Below are 25,927 nucleotides of genomic sequence, written 5' to 3'. Positions count from 1 at the left end.
TCCTCTCAATTGAGAACAGGATTGCAGAGCCCCAATACTGGGGTTCCAAATCTCTAGTCTTGATATCACTGGTGGTCTCAGCAGTCAGACCACCGCCAATCAGCAATCTATACCCTATTAGGAGGGGCATAGGGGCATGCCACTAGAAGTGTTATTAGGGGGATTGTGTCAATAGGAGTGTTATTAGGAGGGACATGTCACTAGGAGTGTTATTAGGAGGGACGTTTCAATAGGAGTGTTATTAGGAGGGATGTGCCATTAATAGTGGTAATAGGAAGGATTTGCGTTTTTAATTAATTTTATTAATTTTGTTCAATTTGGTCCTACTAACTTTAGATGGAAGTTTAATATAAAAATGGTAAATTAACTCTGCAATTATTTTCTAGGAGGATAATAATTCCCACCTTTGCAGATATCTTGCGTATTGCTCTATTTTATACATTTTAAATAGAGACATTACAATAGCAGACATATAATTACCGCCCTATTATTTCTGTTTGCCTTCATATTGTGGCAGCCATGGATCCTAAAAATGACAATTCACATATACAACTACCTGAGTCCTGTATAAAATAAAGACATAATGAGACCGATCATAGAATTTAAACATATTTTATTAAATACAATCTTTACCTCTGCCTAAGACCAATGATCCAGAAGAAGGCAAAAAACCTGGACACGTTCAGCCAATTTGTGTTACAGGGAAAAAATTCCCTCTTGACCCCGAGAAAAGGCGATCAGTTTGAGAACCCTGGACCAAGGCCATACTACAGCTAACTAACTGACATATATATATATATATATATATATATATATATATATATATATATATATATATATATATATATATATATACAGCAATAATATTCAATATGATGACTCGTTTCTGGATAGAAGATCTTCTTTGTCCTGGTAACTCGCCTCACCTGTCCTATTCAGATTGGACTCTGGAGCTCATAGCTTGACTATGTTCATCTCCCCTGTAAAAAAACAGAACACTACCCCCTCACAGAACACTATGCCCCCACACAGAACACTACCTCCCTACAAACACTACCCCTTAATGTACAGACATAGGATTGTTGCATCATATCAGGACCATTATACAGTTGGCAAACAAATAAAGTTGCACTCTGTAGTGCTAAAGCATGTAAATATGTATGTACTACTCCTTATACAGTTGGGTAAGACAGCAGACACCTAAACAATATGATGTCATGATGCACTGATTCCAGGATTAGATCCATATAATCAGCATATAATGACATCATAAGACAACAAATATCATGTACAGACATAATAAATGATTAACAAAAAACAGTCGCGTGGCTCTCTTTAGATTCTTCAATCTTCCATCCAGGATCCAGATTCTCTCCCTGGTAAGAAAGAAATAATAATATGAGGGGAAGTATCAGTATAAAACCTGTCTAAAAGCGTCATAAATATATTGTACTTTATGCCAGATAAACAAGCCCCCTTTTCTCTGCAGTTTTAAGCTTAGACATAGACACTTAAAAATGGTGTAATAAATTTGATTTTAAAAAATGTTGTAAATGCAGTTATATATAAGTTAAATAAATAATACAATAAAATGGTAAAAAAATAAAATAAATAGAAAGTATTTAAATAAATGTATTTTTCCCCAATGTATGTGCACCAACCTCTGTCCCATGTGGGGAAATAATGGTACATTTTTTGCCCCAATAATCTTAAATTAAGGTGACAGAACCACCACCAACAATCTGTGCTAGCTACAGATACCACTTGAAGTGTCACTGACCATAGTATCTACAGTGGTGTCTCCATCCAAGGTGCGATCTTTGTGCTGACCTCTCTGATGTCCCCATGTTTGCTGCATAGAACTCTCAGTGTCCAACATTCCGCTGTGTCACCTCACAAAGAACCTTCATCACCCAAGTCTAGAGATTCTACCAGCAAGGGCTGAAGAAACTTAGAACCTTACATCCACAATCTGTAGACCTGGAGAGTCCATGCTGGCACTAAGTTCACTAAATTATATCCCTGTAAGGTTTCTTATTTACCTGTATCCTCAATCCAGGAACTTCCACTCTTCTCGTGTCCATCTCCTGAAATAAGAATCTTTGTTTTTGATCCTGGATCCTGCGCTCTCCTCGTCCTCATCTCCTGCAATGAGAGTCGATTCTGGATCCTGCGCTCTCCTCGTCTTCATCTCCTGAAATGGGAGTCCGTGTCCTTGATCCTGGATCCTCCACTCTCGTCGTCTTTATCTTCTGAAATGAGCCTTTGCCCCTAGAACACCTGTTTGTATAGACCCACAGTCATTGTGACATCATGCGATGAGGTAACAATGGCCTCCTGTATTTGATGATGTCACATATGACCATGAGTGATATCTCCACAGGTGTTAATTAATATTGATAACAAGTAGTAATAATATGGCAGATCACATTGGTTAGCATCAAGGCTGGAGGAGCCGGGCGATTAAGGCCTCTTTCAAACGTCAGTGTCTCCGGTACCTGTACTGACAGTTTTCTCATGTACCGGAGACACTGACACACGTAGACCCATTCAAATGAATGGGTCTATGCACATGTCTCCGTGTTTTCACGGACCATCTGTCCGTGTTGAAAACACGGAGACATGTCCGTTTATCTCCGGCAGCACAGTCCGTAAAGCGTCCTGCACACGTGCACATGGAGAACAGTTTGCACTATCCTCCATGTGCACGTACTGCCCGCAGGAGAGACAGCGCTACAGTAAGTGCTGTCCCCCCTGTGTCTGGTGCTGAAGGCGGCATTCATCTCTTCTCCCCTGCAGGAGAGAAGAGATGATAAAACAAGGTTTTGTTTTTTTTTGTTAAAAATAAAGTTTGGAGGTCACCTGCCGCCTCCCATCCCCCGTGCGCCCGCCCGCTTGCAGAGAAATACTCACCTAGCTCCCGCGATGTCTCCTCTCAGCGCCGGCAGCTTGTCCTGTGTGAGTGGTCACGTGGTACCGCTCATTACAGTGATGAATATGCAAAATATTTAGGTTTTCATATTTTGCTAATTTGAAAAACGTAACCCCTTCACACCACAGCCCTTTTTCGGTTTTGCAGTTCTGTTTTTCGCTCCCCTTCTTCCCAGAGCCATAACTTTTTTATTTTTCCGTCAATATGCATTTTAATGCAATGTTGCGGCGACCAAAAAAACATAATTCTAGCGTTTTGACTTTTCTTCTTGCTACGCTTTCATCCTATCAAATTAATTCTTTTTATATCTTGATAGATCGGACGATTCTGAACCCGTTTTATTTTGAATGGGGCGAATGAGGGGTGATTTAAAATTTTATATTTTTTATTTGTTTTAATATTTTTAAAAACATTTTTTTACTTCTCACTTGATTCAATAGTCTCCATGGGAGGCTAGAAACTGTGATAATCCGATCACTTCTGCTACACACAGGCAATGATCAGATCACCTGTATGTGGCAGAAATACTCACTTACTATGAACGCCGACCACTGGGCGGTGCTCATAGCAGTCCGTCAATGACAACCACAGGGATCTCCTGCAGACCACAGGTTGTTATGTTAACCCATTGGCGGCCTGCGGTCATGTGACATGGGCGCCGATGAGCTGGATTAGTGACTCGCTTCTGGCGTGATCACACTAAATGCCGCTGTCAGAGATTGACTACGACAGCAGCATTTAACATGTTAACAGCAGTGGGTGGATCACGATTCCACCCACGGCTGTTCAAAACAGCTGACATGTGTCAGGAAAAATGTGGGCACAGCCCCGCAGCCCTCATCAAAGGGAGACATGACATGCGCCGTATATGTACGGCGCATGTCGTGAAGGGGTTAAAATTAAACATTTTTTTTACAAAAAATAATTTGTTTTTCAGCTTTGTATTCTAAAGTCTATAACTTTTTATGTTTCCTCCAACAGAGCTGTACGAGGCTTTCTTTTTATGGGACACAATGATGTTTCCAGTGATTCCATACTCTTTCCACATACATATATTTGATTATTTTTTGCTCTTTGTTGATATCATGAAAAAGCTACATCTTTGTCAGTTTTTTATGGTATTTACAACACAAAATAAATAATGTAAAAGATTCAGATCTCTTGTTGTTACGTTGTGTGTGCGGAGCTCTGTGTGTGCGCAGAGCTGTATGTATGTGTGTGTCTGTGCGGTGCTGTGTGTGTGTGTGTGGAGCTATATGTGTGTGGGGCTGTATGTGTGTGTGCGTGGGCAGCGGAGCTGTGTGTGTGCATGGAGCTGTATGTATGTGTGTGTCTGTGTGTGGAGCTCTGTGTGTGCGGAGCTGTATGTGTGTGTCTGTGCGGTGCTGTATGTGTGTGTGTGTGTGTGTGTGCGGAGCTGTATGTGTGGGGCTGTATGTGTGTGTGCGGGCAGCGGTGCTGTGTGTGTGCGGGAAGCGGAGCTGTATGTATGTGTGTGTGCGGAGCTGTATGTGTGTGTCTGTGCGGTGCTGTATGTGTGTGTGTGTGTGTGTGTGTGTGTGTGGAGTTGTGTGTGTGTGTGTGTGTGTGCGTGCAGCGGAGCTGTATGTGTGTGTGTGTGCGGGCAGCAGAGCTGTATATGTGTGTGTGTGTGCTGGCAGCGGAGCTGTATGTGTATGTGTGCGGGGAGCTGTATGTGTGTGTCTGTGCGGTGCTGTGTGTGTCTGTGCGGTGCTGTGTGTGTCTGTGCGGTGCTGTATGTGTGTGGGGCTGTATGTGTGTGTGCAAGCAGCGGAGCTGTATGTGTGTGTGCGCAGAGCTGTATGTGTGTGTGTGGGGCTGTGTGTGTGTGTGTGTGCGGAGCTGTATGTATGTGTGTGTCTGTGTGGAGATGTACGTGTGTGCGGAGCTGTCAGTGCCAGTGTGTCGCCTCATCCCGGACCAACTTTTTACTATTGATGCTGCCTATGCAGCGTCAATAGTAAAATGATATAATGTTAAAAATAATTAAAAAATTTAAAATTGTGCTATTCTCACCTTCTGCCGTCCACCGATGCGCGCAATGCTGCCGCCAGCTTCCGATCCCAGTGATGCATTGCGAAATTACCCAGATGACTTGGCGGTCTCCGCTAAGTCATCTGGGTAATTTTGCAATGCATCACTGGGAACGGAAGCTGGCGGCAGCATCACGCGCATCGGGACAGCTTTGGTGGACGCCGGAAGGTGAGTATATAACTTTTTTATTTTAATTCTTTTTTTTAACAGGGATATGGTGCCCATACTGCTATATATTATGTGGGCTGTTATATTCTATGTGGGCTGTGTTATATACTGCATGGGCTGTGTTATATACTGCCTGGCTGCTATATACTACGTGGGCAGTGATATATACTAAATGGGCTGTTATATACTGCCTGGGCTGTGTTATATACTGCGTGGGCAGTGTTATATACTGCGTGGGCTGTGTTATATACTGTGTGGGCAGTGTTATATACTGCGTGGGCAGTGTTATATACTGCGTGGGCAGTGTTATATACTGCGTGGGCTGTGTTATACACTACGTGGGCTGTGTTATACACTACGTGGGCTGTGTTATACACTACGTGGGCTGTGTTATACACTACGTGGGCTGTGTTATACACTACGTGGGCTGTGTTATACACTACTGTTATGGTTCTCAATGGCAAGAGAACATAGCCCAGCAAAACATAAGTACTAGCTCTTGGAAGGATGGAAACTAAACTGACCATGAACTAAACCTGCCGCACAACTAACAGTAGCCGGGTAGCGTTGCCTACGTTTTTTATCCCTAGACGCCCAGCGCCGGCCGGAGGACTAACTAATCCTGGCAGAGGAAAATATAGTCCTGGCTCACCTCTAGAGAAATTTCCCCGATAGGCAGACAGAGGCCCCCACATATATTGGCGGTGATAAGATGAAATGACAAACGTAGTATGAAAATAGGTTTAGCAAAATTGAGGTCCGCTTACTAGATAGCAGGAAGACAGAAAGGGCACTTTCATGGTCAGCTGAAAACCCTATCAAAACGCCATCCTGAAATTACTTTAAGACTCTAGTATTAACTCATAACATCAGAGTGGCAATTTCAGATCACAAGAGCTTTCCAGACACAGAAACGAAACTACAGCTGTGAACTGGAACAAAATGCAAAAACAAACGAGGACTAAAGTCCAACTTAGCTGGGAGTTGTCTAGCAGCAGGAACATGCACAGAAAGGCTTCTGATTACAATGTTGACCGGCATGGAAGTGACAGAGGAGCAAGGTTAAATAGCGACTCCCACATCCTGATGGAAACAGGTGAACAGAGGGGATGATGCACACCAGTTCAATTCCACCAGTGGCCACCGGGGGAGCCCAAAATCCAATTTCACAACAGTACCCCCCCCCTCAAGGAGGGGGCACCGAACCCTCACCAGAACCACCAGGGCGATAAGGATGAGCCCTATGAAAGGCACGGACCAGATCGGAGGCATGAACATCAGAGGCAGTCACCCAAGAATTATCCTCCTGACCGTATCCCTTCCATTTGACCAGATACTGGAGTCTCCGTCTGGAAACCCGGGAGTCCAAGATTTTTTCCACAACGTACTCCAACTCGCCCTCAACCAACACCGGAGCAGGAGGCTCAACGGAAGGCACAACCGGTACCTCATACCTGCGCAACAATGACCGATGAAAAACATTATGAATAGAAAAAGATGCAGGGAGGTCCAAACGGAAGGACACAGGGTTAAGAATCTCCAATATCTTGTACGGGCCGATGAACCGAGGCTTAAACTTAGGAGAAGAAACCCTCATAGGGACAAAACGAGAAGACAACCACACCAAGTCCCCAACACAAAGCCGAGGACCAACCCGACGCCGGCGGTTGGCAAAAAGCTGAGTCTTCTCCTGGGACAACTTCAAATTGTCCACTACCTGCCCCCAAATCTGATGCAACCTCTCCACCACAGCATCCACTCCAGGACAATCCGAAGATTCCACCTGACCAGAAGAAAATCGAGGATGAAACCCCGAATTACAGAAAAAAGGAGACACCAAGGTGGCAGAGCTGGCCCGATTATTGAGGGCAAACTCCGCTAAAGGCAAAAAAGCAACCCAATCATCCTGATCTGCAGACACAAAACACCTCAAATATGTCTCCAAGGTCTGATTCGTCCGCTCGGTCTGGCCATTAGTCTGAGGATGGAAAGCAGACGAGAAAGACAAATCTATGCCCATCCTAGCACAGAATGCTCGCCAAAATCTAGACACGAATTGGGTTCCTCTGTCAGAAACGATATTCTCCGGAATACCATGCAAACGGACCACATTTTGAAAAAACAGAGGAACCAACTCGGAAGAAGAAGGCAACTTAGGCAGGGGAACCAAATGGACCATCTTAGAGAAACGGTCACACACCACCCAGATGACAGACATCTTCTGAGAAACAGGAAGATCCGAAATAAAATCCATCGAGATGTGCGTCCAGGGCCTCTTCGGGATAGGCAAGGGCAACAACAATCCACTAGCCCGAGAACAACAAGGCTTGGCCCGAGCACAAACGTCACAAGACTGCACAAAGCCTCGCACATCTCGAGACAGGGAAGGCCACCAGAAGGACCTTGCCACCAAATCCCTGGTACCAAAGATTCCAGGATGACCTGTCAACGCAGAAGAATGAACCTCAGAAATGACTTTACTGGTCCAATCATCAGGAACAAACAGTCTACCAGGTGGGCAACGATCAGGTCTATCCGCCTGAAACTCCTGCAAGGCCCGCCGCAGGTCTGGAGAAACGGCAGACAATATCACTCCATCCTTAAGGATACCTGTAGGTTCAGAGTTACCAGGGGAGTCAGGCTCAAAACTCCTAGAAAGGGCATCCGCCTTAACATTCTTAGAACCCGGCAGGTAGGACACCACAAAATTAAACCGAGAGAAAAACAACGACCAGCGCGCCTGTCTAGGATTCAGGCGTCTGGCGGACTCAAGATAAATTAGATTTTTGTGGTCAGTCAATACCACCACCTGATGTCTAGCCCCCTCAAGCCAATGACGCCACTCCTCAAAAGCCCACTTCATGGCCAAAAGCTCCCGATTCCCAACATCATAATTCCGCTCGGCGGGCGACAATTTACGCGAGAAAAAGGCACAAGGTCTCATCACGGAACAATCGGAACTTCTCTGCGACAAAACCGCCCCAGCTCCGATTTCAGAAGCGTCGACCTCAACCTGAAAAGGAAGAGCAACATCAGGCTGACGCAACACAGGGGCGGAAGAAAAGCGGCGCTTAAGCTCCCGAAAGGCCTCCACAGCAGCAGGGGACCAATCAGCAACATCAGCACCCTTCTTAGTCAAATCAGTCAATGGTTTAACAACATCAGAAAAACCAGCAATAAATCGACGATAAAAGTTAGCAAAGCCCAAAAATTTCTGAAGACTCTTAAGAGAAGAAGGTTGCGTCCAATCACAAATAGCCTGAACCTTGACAGGATCCATCTCGATGGAAGAGGGGGAAAAAATATATCCCAAAAAGGAAATCTTTTGAACCCCAAAAACGCACTTAGAACCCTTCACACACAAGGAATTAGACCGCAAAACCTGAAAAACCCTCCTGACCTGCTGGACATGAGAGTCCCAGTCATCCGAAAAAATCAAAATATCATCCAGATACACAATCATAAATTTATCCAAATAATCACGGAAAATGTCATGCATAAAGGACTGAAAGACTGAAGGGGCATTTGAAAGACCAAAAGGCATCACCAAATACTCAAAGTGGCCCTCGGGCGTATTAAATGCGGTCTTCCACTCATCCCCCTGCTTAATTCGCACCAAATTATACGCCCCACGGAGATCTATCTTAGAGAACCACTTGGCCCCCTTTATGCGAGCAAACAAATCAGTCAGCAGTGGCAACGGATATTGATATTTAACCGTGATTTTATTCAAAAGCCGATAATCAATACACGGCCTCAAAGAGCCATCTTTCTTAGCCACAAAGAAAAAACCGGCTCCTAAGGGAGATGACGAAGGACGAATATGTCCCTTTTCCAAGGACTCCTTTATATATTCTCGCATAGCAGCATGTTCAGGCACAGACAGATTAAATAAACGACCCTTAGGGTATTTACTACCCGGAATCAAATCTATGGCACAATCGCACTCCCGGTGCGGAGGTAATGAACCAAGCTTAGGTTCTTCAAAAACGTCACGATATTCAGTCAAGAATTCAGGAATCTCAGAGGGAATAGATGATGAAATGGAAACCACAGGTACGTCCCCATGCGTCCCCTTACATCCCCAGCTTAACACAGACATAGCTTTCCAGTCAAGGACTGGGTTATGAGATTGCAGCCATGGCAATCCAAGCACCAACACATCATGTAGGTTATACAGCACAAGAAAGCGAATAATCTCCTGATGATCCGGATTAATCCGCATAGTTACTTGTGTCCAGTATTGTGGTTTATTACTAGCCAATGGGGTGGAGTCAATCCCCTTCAGGGGTATAGGAGTTTCAAGAGGCTCCAAATCATACCCACAGCGTTTGGCAAAGGACCAATCCATAAGACTCAAAGCGGCGCCAGAGTCGACATAGGCATCCGCGGTAATAGATGATAAAGAACAAATCAGGGTCACAGATAGAATAAACTTAGACTGTAAAGTGCCAATTGAAACAGACTTATCAAGCTTCTTAGTACGCTTAGAGCATGCTGATATAACATGAGTTGAATCACCGCAATAGAAGCACAACCCATTTTTTCGTCTTAAATTCTGCCGTTCACTTCTGGACAGAATTCTATCACATTGCATATTCTCTGGCGTCTTCTCAGTAGACACCGCCAAATGGTGCACAGGTTTGCGCTCCCGCAGACGCCTATCGATCTGGATAGCCATTGTCATGGACTCATTCAGACCCGCAGGCACAGGGAACCCCACCATAACATCCTTAATGGCATCAGAGAGACCCTCTCTGAAATTCGCCGCCAGGGCGCACTCATTCCACTGAGTAAGCACAGCCCATTTACGGAATTTCTGGCAGTATATTTCAGCTTCGTCTTGCCCCTGAGATAGGGACATCAAGGCCTTTTCCGCCTGAAGCTCTAACTGAGGTTCCTCATAAAGCAACCCCAAGGCCAGAAAAAACGCATCCACATTGAGCAACGCAGGATCCCCTGGAGCCAATGCAAAAGCCCAATCCTGAGGGTCGCCCCGGAGCAGGGAAATCACAATCCTGACCTGCTGAGCAGGATCTCCAGCAGAGCGAGATTTCAGGGACAAAAACAACTTGCAATTATTTTTGAAATTTTGAAAGCAAGATCTATTCCCCGAAAAAAATTCAGGCAAAGGAATTCTAGGTTCAGATATAGGAACATGAACAACAAAATCTTGTAAATTTTGAACTTTCGTGGTGAGATTATTCAAACCTGCAGCTAAACTCTGAATATCCATTTTAAACAGGTGAACACAGAGCCATTCCAGGATTAGAAGGAGAGAGAGAGAGAGAAAGGCTGCAATATAGGCAGACTTGCAAGAGATTCAATTACAAGCACACTCAGAACTGAAGGGAAGGGGAAAAAAAAAAAAAAAAAAATCTTCAGCAGACTTCTCTTTTCTCTCCTTTCTCTGTCAATTAATTTAACCCTTTGGTCCGGTCAAACTGTTATGGTTCTCAATGGCAAGAGAACATAGCCCAGCAAAACATAAGTAATAGCTCTTGGAAGGATGGAAACTAAACTGACCATGAACTAAACCTGCCGCACAACTAACAGTAGCCGGGTAGCGTTGCCTACGTTTTTTATCCCTAGACGCCCAGCGCCGGCCGGAGGACTAACTAATCCTGGCAGAGGAAAATATAGTCCTGGCTCACCTCTAGAGAAATTTCCCCGATAGGCAGACAGAGGCCCCCACATATATTGGCGGTGATAAGATGAAATGACAAACGTAGTATGAAAATAGGTTTAGCAAAATTGAGGTCCGCTTACTAGATAGCAGGAAGACAGAAAGGGCACTTTCATGGTCAGCTGAAAACCCTATCAAAACGCCATCCTGAAATTACTTTAAGACTCTAGTATTAACTCATAACATCAGAGTGGCAATTTCAGATCACAAGAGCTTTCCAGACACAGAAACGAAACTACAGCTGTGAACTGGAACAAAATGCAAAAACAAACGAGGACTAAAGTCCAACTTAGCTGGGAGTTGTCTAGCAGCAGGAACATGCACAGAAAGGCTTCTGATTACAATGTTGACCGGCATGGAAGTGACAGAGGAGCAAGGTTAAATAGCGACTCCCACATCCTGATGGAAACAGGTGAACAGAGGGGATGATGCACACCAGTTCAATTCCACCAGTGGCCACCGGGGGAGCCCAAAATCCAATTTCACAACACACTACGTGGGCTGTGTTATACACTACGTGGGCTGTGTTATACACTACGTGGGCTGTGTTATATACTGCATGGGCTGTGTTATACACTGCTTGGCTGCTATATACTACGTGGGCAGTGATATATACTACATGGGCTGCTATATACTACGTGGGCAGTGATATATACTACATGGGCTGTGTTATATATTACGTGGGCTGTGTTATATACTACGTGGTTCTTATATACTATGTGGCTGTGTTATATACTATATAAGACAGCACTGAGGGGGTATAGAGCTGGAGTAACAGATCTACTCCCTCATTTGCATATGTATGCAAACTGATTTCAGATGAATGGACTGAACATGTAAAACTATTGCTGGAATTGTCTTTGAAAGAGCTACATGGGCATATCGCATATACATAGATTTGGACCCCTTACTGATTCCCTATGGGACTTGCGAACATGTGCAGCACTTGCGGTTTTACACTTACGATGAGACAAAAAAACACTGCTAGCAGCGTTTTTTTCCGTTGCTGCAAGTACCGCATTTACCGGATCGCGGCAAAACTGCAAGTGCGGCACATGTCCGCAAGTCCCACACGGAATGAATGAGACCGAACGCAGTGTTGCCGTAAGTGATGCGTTACATGGCAGATGCAGAAAAACTGCCTGATCGGCCACGAATGGTAAAAATCACTGATGTGAAAGTAGCCCAAGTCACTGCCGACAGTGTCTGCATTAGTCATACTCACCAGTGGGGGAGGCAGCACGAAAAGTGCCTAGGGCAGCAGAAACTCTAAATACGGCCCTGCTAACAGGCCACCATAGCTAGCACCCCACAATCAAGTGCCCATGGGGTTAAAGAGGGCGCTTCCTCCCAGTGTTAACCCATACCTCCCAACCGTCCCGTATCCCGCGGGACTGTCCTGATTTTGACAGTCAGCCCCGGGATCCTGGACGGGACATTAGTTGTCCCGCACTACGTGCCTAGGGCGGGGACAATGCAGAGGGCGGCACCTGAGTAACTTAGGTTTGTGGCTGTTTTTTTTTTTTTTTTTTTTAATAAAAGCTGGGTCACCTCCCGACCGACCCCGCCCCCTGTGCGGCGCTGCGCTGCCACGGTGAGGGAGAGAGAGATCCAGCAGCAATCAAGATGAAAGGTCAGTGACTCACTACCTCCTGTGTGTGCACGGAGCTCCGGCTTCTCCTGCTCTTATCTGGTATCCCGGCAGAGAAGGAGAGATGGGGGAGGTGCCAGACAGTGCAGAGCTGTGAGCAGGATAAACTGAAGAGCTGCACATGGGCATCAGCGGCCCCTGCACCACAGAGGAGATTGTGTGTGTGTGGTGTGTGATGCTGCATGTGTGTCGTGTGTATGAGGTATCTGGTGTGTGTGTTGGCTGCGTGTGTGATGGCTGCGTGTGTGTGTGATGACTGCGTGTGTGTGTGATGGCTGCGTGTGTGTGTGTTGGCTGCGTGTGTGTGTGATGGCTGCATGTGTGTGTGATGGCTGCGTGTGTGTGTGATGGCTGCGTGTGTGTGTGATGGCTGCGTGTGTGTGTTTGATGGGTGCGTGTGTGTGTGTGATGGCTGTGTGTGTGGCTGCGTGTGTGTGTGATGGCTGCGTGTGTGTGTGTGTGTGATGGCTGGGTGTGTGTGATGGCTGGGTGTGTGATGCATTTGTGTCAAAGCTGCGTTTGTGATGCTGCGTGTGTGTGATGCTGCGTGTGTGTGATGCTGCGTGTGTGATGCTGCGTGCGTGTGAGCTGCGTGCGTGTGTGAGCTGTGTGTGAGCCGTGTGTGTGAGCTGTGTGCGTGTGTGAGCTGCGTGCCTGTGTGTGAGCTGCGTGCCTGTATGTCATTATACAGTATGGAGAACTGTGGCCATTATACAGTATGGAGCATCATGTGCAGTCATTATACAGTATGGAGCATCATGTGTGGTCATTATACAGTATGGAGCATCATGTGCGGTCATTAGACAGTATGGAGCATCATGTGCGGTCATTATACAGTATGGAGAATCATGTGGGGCAATTATACAGTATGGAGCGTCATGTGCGGTCATTAGACAGTATGGAGCATCACGTGCGGTCATTAGACAGTATGGAGCATCACGTGCGGTCATTACACAGTATTGAGCATCACGTGCGGTCATTATACAGTATGGAGAATCATGTGTGGTCATTATACAGTGTGGAGCATCATGTGTGGTCATTATACAGTATGGAGCATCATGTGCGGTCATTAGACAGTATGGAGCATCATGTGCGGTCATTATACAGTAAGGAGAATCATGTGTGGTCATTATACAGTATGGGGCACTGTGTGGCCATATTTTTTTGTTTATAATTATTGTATATGAAACAGTGTGATCAGCAGTGCTAAATGGGTGTGGTTGGGACGTGGATATGGGTGTGACTAATTATGAATGGGTGTTGTCAGAGGCGTGGCGCAAACTTTATCCCTCTTTCCCGTCTTCAATAGTTGGGAGGTATGGTTAACCATGTAGATGCTGCTGTTGCTATTGACATATGGCTGATCTGCATTTCCACCTTTCAAGAAAATTTTTCCTCAATTGTGTTAAAATGAAAAAAGTTGAACTGGCAGTCATTAAAGGGGAGCCAAGAATGAAAAATAATATCTTGATTAAACTTACTAATGTACCTTTATTATGATGTCAGGTCTGGTGTGTCGATTTCACAACAGATCCCAATTCACTTCCGGGTTTATCAGGACACAGAAAGAAAACTTCCCCGCTGTTGGCATGTGACCATGTGCTCTGTAAAAGAGCAGAGACAGACTGACGTATAATTCGTGCGAGGATGGCATCATAAACCTAGTACTGGCTGTCTGGTCTTCTGATCTGACAGTTAGTTGCATAGAAATACATCACGCTGTCATGCTCAGGTCAGCAGAAATGCAGGGCCAGTGCGTTCAGTGCCATGCGATCAGCATCGGACTGGAGCACCTTGGGCCCACCAGAGAAAATCATTCGTTGGGCCCACTATGTAGCTACATAGAAATAAATACAAGACCACCAATTGTGTGGTAAAACACTCTAATATCAGGGTATAATATAAGGTACACGTCTTAATTATGTAGCAGGGGTTGGGGTAGCCCCCCTCATAGAATATAAAGTAGCCAACTCATAGAATATAAAATAGCCCCCTCATAGGGTACAAAGCAGCCCCCTCACAGTATGTAAAGTAGCCCCCTCAAATAGTATAATGTAGCCCTCTCATAGAATAAAATGCAGCCCCCCATATAATATAATATACCCCCCATAGAATGTAATGCCACCAGCCTCATAGAGTATAATGCAACCCCTTCATAAGGTATAATGCAGCCCCCCCATAGAATATAGTATAGCCCCCTCATAGGGTATAATGCAGCCCCATAATATAGTATAATGCAGCCCCCTCATATAGTATAATGCAGCCCCCCACAGAATATAATGTAACCCTCTCAGAGTATCATGCTGCCCCCCTCTTAGATTATAATGCAGCTCCCCCATAGGGTATAATGCAGCTCTCCCTCATAGAGTATAATGCAGCCCCCTCAGGGTATAATGCAGCTCTCCCATCGGGTATAATGCAGCTCCTCCCATAGGGTATAATGCTGCTCCCATATGGTGTGTGTATATATATATATATATATATATATATATATATATATATATATATATATATATATATATATACCCACAATACTCACCTCTCCTCCTCGTCCCACGCTGATTCCGGGAGCGGCTCTACTCCGATCTCAGGAGCTGCACTGTCGTCAGCGTCACACACAGCAGGTACGCGATGAAGTGACGTCATCGCGCACACCCACTGTGTGTCAGAGGCTAGAGGAATGATGGGAGAGGGGGCGTCATCTGACTCTCTCTCCTCCATTAATGCGGATTGGGGGTGGCGCTGGTGACGGATCTCCCTGGCTTACGGAATTATAGCGGCCGTGTGAGCTGGGGGTCCCTGAAGGAGAGGGGGTAGGGCCCTGGTGTGCAGGCTCTGATAGCAAGCAGTGTTAGCTGCAGCATGCGGCAAACGCTGCCCACTATTATAGCGAAATGAATTCACTCCTCTCCACACCCATGGAGGCTTGGGGAAGCGTGAATATTCATTTCACTTTAGCAGCAGGAACAGGCTTAGGCTTCCTGTCCTGCTGATCCGCTGGCATCGGGGGACCCATAGCAGCTGCGTGGTGTGCCGCTATTGGCGACACCCCAATGGCTTGGGAACCCTGGAGCAGCAGGGACCCTAGGCAGCTGCTGGGACTTTATGTCAGCAGGTTTCAGGGCCTGGGACCACCGGAGAAACCTCCGGTTCTCTGGTGGCCCAGTCAAACCCTGTATACGATCATCACACAAATTATACGGCAGTCTGTCTCTATTCTAAGGGGGATGATGGTGTGAGTCATTTCAGCAAATACGTAGCTATTTAATTAATCCTAATGTTATAATCCAGTCCAGGTTTTTTTTTTTTTGCTATTCTCTTCCTGGTCTGGTAATGTGGAGGCTAACTTCCTTTGCCTCGTTTTGGGATCTGTTTTGCTATTTTAGTCCATGGCTGCCCGCAGGCAACGTCAGCTACAGTTCTTGCCCCCGGCTTGAGCTACTGACCCCGTTACACCCTGATTTGCCCACTGCCCGTTTACCCAGTTCCCTGCCTTCCCATTCCTGCCTCCCCGCTCATCTTGCTGTGTGCTCCCCGTGCTTTGACCTTGGTATCTGACCCGGCATGTCCTCTGACCTGTTTCTTTGTCTTATGTCTCTGGCATTTCCGCTCCCGACTGGCTCTGACTTGTTTGGCTTGTATCTGACCATGTGTATTGCTGTTTCCCCTGGTACTGCGTTTCCTGTCTGTTCCTGACCCGGCTTGTATGACCTCTGTCGCCACCTAGTGGCACCTGCACTGCCGCACTGAAGTGTTTCGCCGTGCTACCTATCTTCCTTCTCCAGCACCCCCTGGGATAGCATGCACAATAGTGCGCTGTGGCAGCATTACATTATAGCTGACCCTTACATTTAAGGGGATTTTTCATTTATTTTCTATGGCCATGGATCCACTTCGTAACCTGGCGGATCAGGTGTCCAGTTTGATGCAGATGATGTGGGAACTGTCGGTGGAAAATAGGGCTCTGGCCACCTCCCATACTGAATTGCAGAAAGAGTTGATGGAAACTGTAAAGATGGTGCAGGGCACCACCCCTCATGTTGTTAATAGGTTTGACTCGGCTGATGTCGCCTTGCACTCTCCCGAACCCACGGTTAAACTTCCTGACACCTATTCTGGCGAGAAGGATAAGTTTTGTACGTTCAGGTAGAATTGTAAATTATTATTTTCACTTAGACCTTGATCATCTGGGGATGAGAGCCAGCGGGTGAGGATAATTATTTCCTTACTCAGGGAGGGTCCCCATTAGTGTTGAGCATTCCGATACCGCAAGTATCGGGTATCGGCCGATACTTGCGGGTATCGGAATTCCGATACCGAGATCCGATACTTTTGTGATATCTGGAATCGGTATCGGGATTAATATCAATGTGTAAAATAAAGAATTAAAATAAAAAGTCCTGAATGCCTAATTCTAGGCATTCAGGATTTGAAAATTACGTCACGGCTTGTGATTGGTCGCGTGCCGCCCATGTGACCGCGACGCGACCAATCACAAGCCGTGACGTAATTTTCAAATCCTGAATGCCTAGAATTAGGCATTCTGGACCTGAAATTACGTCACGGCTTGTTGTGATTCGTCGCGTCGCCGTCACATGGGCGGCACGCGACCAATCAGAAGCCGTGACGTCACGGAAGGCAGTAAACGCGCGCATTTTAAGCAAAGAAGGCTCCCGGTTCCCTCGGGAAGGTCCAGGCTGCGTCAGAGAGGTGAGTATAGCAATATTTTTTATTTTAATTCTTTATTTTACACATTGATATTAATCCCGATACCGATTCCCGATATCACAAAAGTATCGGATCTCGGTATCGGAATATTTTAATTCTTTATTTTACACAGTAATATGGATCCCAGGGCCTGAAGGAGAGTTTCCTCTCCTTCAGACCCTGGGAACCATCAGGGATACCGTCCGATACTTGAGTCCCATTGACTTGTATTGGTATCGGGTATCGGTATCGGATTAGATCCGATACTTTGCCGGTATCGGACGATATTTTCCGATACCGATACTTTCAAGTATCGGACGGTATCGCTCAACACTAGTCCCCATTCTTTGACTTTCTCGCTGCCCCCTACTGGCCCTGAACTGATGTCAATGGATAGGGTTTTTGAGGCCTTAGGACTTATCTGTGACAAACAGTACAGTGTCTGGTTGGCAGAGGACACTATTATGGGTCTTGTTCAGGGGGTGACCAGAAAAATGCCCACAGGAAACATGCCCACAAGAAAATTACCCACAGGGAAAAATGCCCACAGGGAAAATTGCCCACAAGATAATTGCCCACATGGAAAATTGCCCACATGGAAAATTGCCCACATGGAAAATTGCCCACATGGAAAATTGCCCACATGGAAAATTGCCCACATAGAAAATTGTCAATTGCAGCATCACAAAGTTTCAGATCTATGATTTTTGAGGTGAAAGGTGAAGAATGCCCACAGAAAATTGCCCAGAGGCTGAATTATAGGTTAAATCCTATGTAGGACAGGGGGATAGTATATGCATGTATACATGAGAAGCTCTGCAGGGCAGAGGAATAATATATAATTATAGGTGAGATGCTCTGCAGGACAGATAATAGCAAAGACCTATAGGTTAAATGCTCTGCAGGACAGGGGATAGTATGCAGGTATACGTGAGATGCTCTTCAGGGCAGAAGAATAATATAGAAATATAGGTGAGATGCTCTGCAGGGCAGATGAATAATATATAATTATAGGTGAGATGCTCTGCAGGACAGAATAGCAAAGACCTGTAGGTTAAATGCTCTGCAGGACAGGGGGATAGTATGCAGGTATACGTAAGATGCTCTGCAGGGCAGGAGAATAATATAGAATTATAGGTGAGATGCTCTGCAGGGCAGGAAAATAATATACAATTATAGGTGAGATGCTCTGCAGGACAGAGAATAGCAAAGAGATATAGGTTAAATGCTCTGCAGGACAGGGGATAGTATGCAGGTATACGTGAGATGCTCTTCAGGGCAGAAGAATAATATAGAATTATAGGTGAGATGCTCTGCAGGGCAGATGAATAATATATAATTATAGGTGAGATGCTCTGCAAGACAGAGAATAGCAAAGACTTATAGGTCAAATGCTCTGCAGGACAGGGGGATAGTATGCAGGTTTACGCAAGATGCTCTGCAGGACAGGAGAATAATATAGAATTATAGGTGAGATGCTCTGCAGGACAGGGGAATAATATAGAATTATAGGTGAGTTGCTCTGCAGGATAGAGAATAGCAAAGATTTATAGGTTAAATGCACTGCAGGACAGGGGGATAGTATGCAGGTATACGTGAGATGCTCTGCAGAACAGAGAATAGTGTAGAATTATAGATGAGATGTTCTGCAGCACAGAAGAATGTCGGCGAAAATTGCCCACATGAAAAACTACCGACAAGTTTATTAAGAACAGTTTATTCTAATAACAAGTTCTAATAACAATAATAACTTAAGTTTATTAAACAATCATTGCACACCTGCAAATAATTAGCTGCCGGGTGATAGTCCTTGACTTCCATGGGCTCCATTGAAATACAATACAGAACAACACAGGCAGCAAAGAAAATGCAGAATGGATTTCAACAAAGGTCTGTGGGCCCAGTTTACTTCTCCTGGTTCTACAGGTTCGGTTCACTCATCCCTAGTCCCAGAGTACAGATTATGTTCTTAGGAGTTGTCATTCCTCTGTGCTAACAATAATTCTACTCTCATTGTGGTGTGTCTGGGCCTAGAGACCCTTATTTCCCTCTCATTGTGGTAAGTCTGGGCCTAGAGACCCTTTTTCCACTCTCATTGTGGTGTGTCTGGGCCTAGAGACCCTTATTCCTCTCTCATTGTGGTGTGTCTGGGCCTAGAGACCCTTATTCCACTCTCATTGTGGTGTGTCTGGGCCTAGAGACCCTTTTCCCACTCTCATTGTTGTGTGTGTGGGCCTAGAGACCCTTATTCCACTCTCATTGTGGTGTGTCTGGGCCTAGAGACCCTTATTCCACTCTCATTGTGGTGGGTCTGGGCCTAGAGACCCTTATTCCACTCTCAGTGTGCTGTGTATGGGCTTAGAGACCCTTATTCCACTCTCATTGTGGTGTGTCTGGGCCTAGAAACCCTTATTCCTCTCTCGGTGTGCTGTGTATGGGCCTAGAGACCCTTATTCCACTCTCATTGTGGTGTGTATGGGCCTATAGACCCTTATTCCACTCTCATTTTGGTGTGTCTGGGCCTAGAGACCCTTATTCCACTCTCAGTGTGCTGTGTATGGGCTTAGAGACCCTTATTCCACTCTCATTGTGGTGGGTCTGGGCCTAGAGACCCTTATTCCACTCTCATTGTGGTGGGTCTGGGCCTAGAGACCCTCATTCAAATCCACTCTGCATTTCCTTCCATCCTATGCCTGCCTGTAACTGCAGTATATGTGTATGATACATAACTAGGTAGGGTCTGTTCACTCTTACTCTTGGTAGCCATAAGTGGACAGGGAAGGAAGTGCATGCCCCAGATTCACTGCCACTGAAGTCAATGGGAGAGCTGCGCTGCTATGGCACTTCCGCTCCTCTGACAGAATCTCACCTTTCTGCGGTGCCTTCTGGGCCTCCAGGACCATCTATCTCAGTCAGCAGCACCCTGCTTTTTGGTGGGCACCCACTGAGATGATAATGTATTAGATCTGACCTTCAGTCCCATGTAACTCCACAGATAATACAGTGATTGTTTTGTGGGTACTGATAGCAGTGATGGCTCCTCTGGATCACACTGCTGCTGCTGGTTCTGCATGTGCTGCTGTTCTGGGCTGGTGGGAGGAGGAAGGCAGAATCAGTGAGAGATGAGAGCAGACTAGATCTATCTATTGCTGATAATGACAGACTGCTACAAACCACAGATCTTCAGCATGTTTGCAGTTTTGCACTAGGTCAGCTGTAAATCACAAGTTGATCACACATCATGTGAACATCCTCACCTTTCACCTCAAATATCATAGATCTGAAACTTTATGATGCTGCAATTGACAATTTTCCATGTTGGCAATTTTCCGTGTGGGCAATTTTCCGTGTGGGCAATTTTCCGTGTGGGCAATTTTCAGGGAACCCTTCACAATACGAGCATCATGTTGCAGGTAGCGCAGCAAGAAGGCACTCATGTGTCAGGTGCTACCATGATGTCCAAATCCATGGTGTGTTCGTGGCAAGGTAACACTTAAGGTTGCTTCCTCGTCTCCTTCTATCAACCACGGACAACAGAGAGATCATTATCCTCTTCATCTCCTGACAGTTGTGTACCCATTACCTCTTCCTCTTTGTCCTCCTCCATTTGTTCCTCTGCAACTGCATCTTCAGTAACAGTTTGTCTGGTATGATGAACCCCCGTCAATCACTGTAATCCACCCTCCCACGGCACCTGCCTGTGTGATGACAGTCCAGAACTTAGAGATATTGTTATCCCATCCGCATCCTCCTCTGCTTCAACCTCTTCTTCTGAGATCACCACCTCCTCCCACAGACTATTCAAAGTTTACTCTAGCATGTAGATGACCGGAATAGTGATGTTGATGATGGCATCATCAGTGCTAACCATCTTAGTAGCCATTTTAAAACTGTGCAGGATGCAGAGGTCCTTCATCTGTGCCCACTCCGTGAATGTGATTTGCACCACGTCTGTACTGCATTGGCCCAGGCTGCATCAGGGCTCATCACTGCCATCACAGTCACTGCAATTTGTGCAGAGTGGAATTCCACCGAGTCGGCAAATCGCATATCAAATGGTTAACCGGTAGGCATGTAGTGATGTAAGTCAATGACCTACGAGGTGCAAAAGGCGGAAGTGAGAACTGAGCAACCGCACTTTCTGCAACAGCGCGTCCAGACCGGGATAGTGGCGGAGAAATTGCTGTAGCACCAGAATAAGGATGTAAGCCATGCGAGGATGATTTGTAAGGTTGTCCCGATGTATGGCCACCACCAGGTTTGCACTGTTATCACACACGGCCTTCCCTGGCTTCAAGTTCAGTGGAGACAGCCATTGCTAAAACTTAGCTTGGATAGCTGTCCACAAGTCTTGAGCTGTGTAGCTGCTATCTCCTAAGCATATTAATTTAAACACTGCATGATTTCAGTGAGCCCTGGCTGCGCAGTACAGAGGTGTGGGGATTCTCTCTGCATTGTTGGAACGCGTGTCTCATTAAGGTAGCGGTTGAGGGTGCAGGTGGAGGCCCTAAAGGAGGTAGAGGCAGAAGCAGAGAAGGAAGTTTTAGGTCCAGAGATTTGTCCCACAAGCCTTGGGAATTCCAAGACTTGTGGAGCAGTCCCTTGCATGCCTGCCCCCTTAGTCTCCAGTCACCCAGTGCCCAGTCAGTGAGATGTAACGCCCCTGCCCATGTTTGCTTGTCCAGGTGTCAGTGATGAAATGCACCCTGACAGACACAGATTTTTTCAAGGAACGGGTGATGTTGTCTGCGACATGCTGGTGTAGAGCAGGCACAGCTTTCCTAGAGAAGTAATGGTGACTGGGCATCTGGTACTTAGGGACTGCGATGGCCATCAGCTTTCGTCTGTATCCACCAGGCAGAAAAGCATTTCTGTGGCCAACAGATTGGAGATGGTGAAGTTCAAGCTCTTAGCTTTAGCATGTGTAGAAGGAAGCATTCTTTTTCATGACCACAACTGCGGGACCGAGGGCTGGCTGCTGTGCTGAGATACAGTGGAGTAGGGTGAACACGACAAACTGCTGGACTGTGAGTGAGGTTCAGGCAGAGATGTTTTGGTGGATTGAGAAAAATGGGGTGAAACAAAAGCGGCAAGCATCTCTACTTCCGTAACAGCTGATGGGCTCTCACTCACCCCGATTGCAGGGGTAAACAAGTGGAGGTTCTGTGGCTGGAGACCTGTGTGAGAACACTTGCCAAAGTGACGGAGGAGGAAAAAGCAGCAGAAGAGGCTGATGCGGTGGCCGATGGCTGGCAAGGCCCGTTAGTATACATTTTAGCGCATTGAGATGCCCAGACTAACGTATGTTGATCGCGCATGTGCCAGTTCATGCATGTAGTAGTCAAATTATTGCAATTTTTGCCTCTTCTGAGTCGTTTTTGCAAAGTTAGCAGATTATGTAAGTTTGGTCATCCTTTACGGTCTCACAAAATGCCAAGGCTAGGCAACCCTTGCTGCCCCTGTGAACCGAAGACCCACAGTAGTGGCTAAGGATGCAGTGCTTGTTGTGGTTGCATCACTCCATGTCAGTGCGGCAAGCAACAGTTATGCCGCAACATAACCTCCTCCTCCACCTCCTCTGCTGAGCTACTCAGCTGCGTGCCTTTTGGTTCACACCAAGTGGAATCTACAACCTCATTGTCATCTTCTTTGTTCTCCTACTCCTCGCCCTGACAGTCACCTCCTCCTCTTCCTGTTCTGACAGCACAGTACAGTCCATGTGTGCCTCAGGTATTTATGAGGTATGAGTTATTCTCATCAGGACCATATTCACCCCCGGGGGGCTAATGTCTGGTGACAAGGATCTGGATTTTGCTCGGATTCTACTTCGTCCGGCCACAGATCCAACAGGAAAAAATTTGTTGCATCAGTGCAGATGCTTTCCTTCTCTGGATTCTGTGAATCTTTGAATCAGACCTCTGATGCCCATGCAATAGAATGTGTCAACAGCTCTGCAGTCTTGCCCATCTGTGGTTCCCCTTAGTCTTTTGGATAGTTGTGATGCGGATTGGTGGGGGGGACCTCTGAGGATTGTACCATGTGTGATGTTATTGTGGAGGAAGAAGAGAAGCAACTTGATGCAGCGCTTGCCATCCACTGGAGCACATGCTCTTTCTGGCCCTCATTTACAAGGCATACCGATGTGCGGCTGACAAAGGGAGTAGAGCAACCAGTCCAGTAACAAATGTTGTCAGTTGTCTTTGGATAGGACGAGATGTGTTTGTTCAGTAAAGATTTCAGTAAGTAAGCATATTCCTTTTTCCAGCACAACCTTCCTTTTTCCCACTCATGTTGCATGTACCTTTCTCCTCTTTTAACCAGCTGTTTCACAACCCTAGGCCCAGACCTGTCAGTAACCTATCACTAAATTAACAATCAGTATTTTTTTCTGAGATAGTGTGCCTGCACTACTATATTAGCCGAATTTTGATTAGGAGATGTGGCCTAGTGCCTGCACAACAATATTAGCTCAAACTATTTTGATTAGGAAATGTAGCCTGGTGCTGCACAACAATATTAGCCCAAATGATTTTGATTTGGAAATGTGGCCTGGTGCTTGCACTACAATATTAGCCCAAATGATTTTGATTTGGAAATGCGGCCTGGTGCCTGCACAACAATATTAGCCCAAACAATTCTGATTCGGAAATGTGGCTTCCTGACTGCAATACAGTATTAGCCCAAAAGATTTTGATTAGGAAATGTGGCCTTCTAACTGCACCACAATATTACCCCATAGCCATCCTCTACTCATCTCTATCTGCTGTAGCCTCCAGTCTCTGCCCATCTCTCCCGGCTGTAGACTCCAGTCACTACTCATCTCTCCCCGCTGTACAGACTCCAGCCTCTGCCCGTCTCTTCCACCCAAAAAAAGTTAAAAAAAAATCACTGTTACTTTGTAATATTTCATAGATTAAATCGCCTACATTTTCCAGGTAGCATATCTCCATAAACAGAAAGCATTTGTAGTCATCCTCAGAGTGACCTATGAATCAGCTAGCTCATGTGTATAGCCGGTCCAGTGGTTTGGTATGGAAGTGTAGGTGAATACGCACTTTCCATTCATTTGAGTAACTGCAGATAAAATTAAGATGATATAATACACAATCCATTCAACATTTTTTTTAAAGGCACATCTAGTATAGTTAGGTTATTACATCAAAACACATTAGACAACAATTTGGAATAAATGCTAATTGATCGCATCTTTCGTAGCATATACTAATAAAGCCATTGTATAAAATGTAGAGAATTACACAAAGACCACTGAATAGGTGTACAGGATTAGTAATTCCTGTACAGAAGATAAACCCCTTCACGCAAAACAGACATAAATACAGTGGTGTGAAAGTGTTTACCCACTTCCTGATTTCCTATCTATTTTCATGTTTAGTGATTTTAAACATTAAAGTGCGACAAACACATTTACATATTAGACAAAGACAACAAGTAAATGTAGTTTTTAAGGGTAAAAAAACCTATAGGGCCCTTTGTGAAAAAGTGTTTGCCCCCAAAACCTAATAACTAGTTGAGAGGGGGAAATAGTTAGCTCACCTAATATCTGGCACTTGGTAGTGAAAGGAATCCACGCACGGAGCAACCCTGGTCCTGGGCGTTTCTTGAGACAGAAATAGAAAGGAATGTTCTCCAACATAGAAAGGTAAAACATCAAGTTTATTCAGTACTTGTTAAAAAAAGGACATGTTGGCAGCACAAGGGGGATCCGAGGGGGTGAAAGACCCATGCCTTTCGACTAGATAGTCTAAGGGTATGTTTCCACGGTAAGTAAACGCTGCTTGTTTGACGCTGCAGCGTCAAACAAGCAGCGTCCAGATGTTCCAGCATAGTGGAGGGGATTTTATGAAATCCCGTCTCCACTATGCGTGGAAACCCGCACGCGGCGGCCCTGCGACTCCGGACATGCTGCGCGTCTTTTCAGAACGCAGCATGTCCGTACACCTTGCGGGAACACAGCGTCCCCGCAAGGCATATCACAGGGCCCTATGGCGAGGGGTGCGATGATCCCGGATGTGTACTGTACACATCCGGCACCATTGCGTCCCATTAAGGGGGTGGGGCTTAGCGCCGAGCGGCTTCGCCGCTGCGGCGATACCGCCGCCCATCCGTAACGTGGAAACATACCCTTAGGGTATGTGCACACGTTCAGTTTTTTTCGCTTTTTTTTTCACGATAAAAACGCTATAAAACTCATTAAAAACGCATACATATGCATCCTATCATTTAGAATGCATTCTGCATGTTTTGTGCACATGATGCGTTTTTTTCCGCGAAAAAAACGCATCGCGGTAAAAAAAGCAGCATGTTCATTAATTTTGCGAATTTTCTGCGTTTTTCCCACTATTCTATGCATTTGGAAAAAAACGCACACAAAACGCATGAAAAACGCGAAAATAACGCATGCGGATTTCTGGCAGAAATGTCCGGTTTTTGTCAGGAAAATTTCTGCAAGAAATCCTGACGTGTGCACATACCCTTAGTCATGGTCTGTCCCATTACTCTGAGATAAAGACTTAAATGCTTGGAGGTTAACAGCTGTGTCAAGGTACAATCAAGAATGGGATATAGTTTAACTAGATTGGCTGCTCGTCACAAGTGAACAAGAAAGCAAGATGGATACATAAAAAGAAATTTTTTGAAAACATCAGTATCCAAGTAGAGAAAAAATAATAAGATTATGTCAGTTATATTGAAGTATCAAATCATGTCA

The 25,927-nt window shown here is 45.6% G+C and overlaps 1 protein-coding gene and 1 long non-coding RNA gene across 4 annotated transcripts in view; one reads left to right on the top strand and one right to left on the bottom strand.

The window, feature by feature from the left end:
• The window catches only part of ELOVL2 (ELOVL fatty acid elongase 2), a 345,230-nt gene that overhangs the window by 10,038 nt on the left and 309,265 nt on the right, over positions 1-25,927 (top strand). The gene's annotated exons all lie outside the window — the stretch shown is intronic.
• On the bottom strand, positions 597-24,805 carry LOC143782440 (uncharacterized). Of its 3 annotated transcripts, XR_013216949.1 has the most exons (5): positions 24,754-24,786; positions 23,932-24,056; positions 13,974-14,096; positions 2,043-2,280; positions 597-1,376 (listed from the first exon to the last, which is right to left on the bottom strand). It is a non-coding gene; the product is annotated as an uncharacterized LOC143782440 (long non-coding RNA). The 3 variants fall into 3 exon arrangements; XR_013216948.1 differs by lacking the exon at positions 23,932-24,056 and having other exon boundaries at positions 13,982-14,096; positions 24,754-24,805; XR_013216947.1 differs by lacking the exons at positions 13,974-14,096; positions 23,932-24,056; positions 24,754-24,786 and having other exon boundaries at positions 2,043-4,476.

The sequence above is a fragment of the Ranitomeya variabilis genome, chromosome 6, assembly GCF_051348905.1.
Source record: "Ranitomeya variabilis isolate aRanVar5 chromosome 6, aRanVar5.hap1, whole genome shotgun sequence".
Classification (NCBI taxonomy): Eukaryota; Metazoa; Chordata; class Amphibia; order Anura; family Dendrobatidae; genus Ranitomeya; species Ranitomeya variabilis.
Note: the sequence above shows the minus strand (reverse complement) of the source record. Positions and strands in the feature narration are given on the sequence as shown.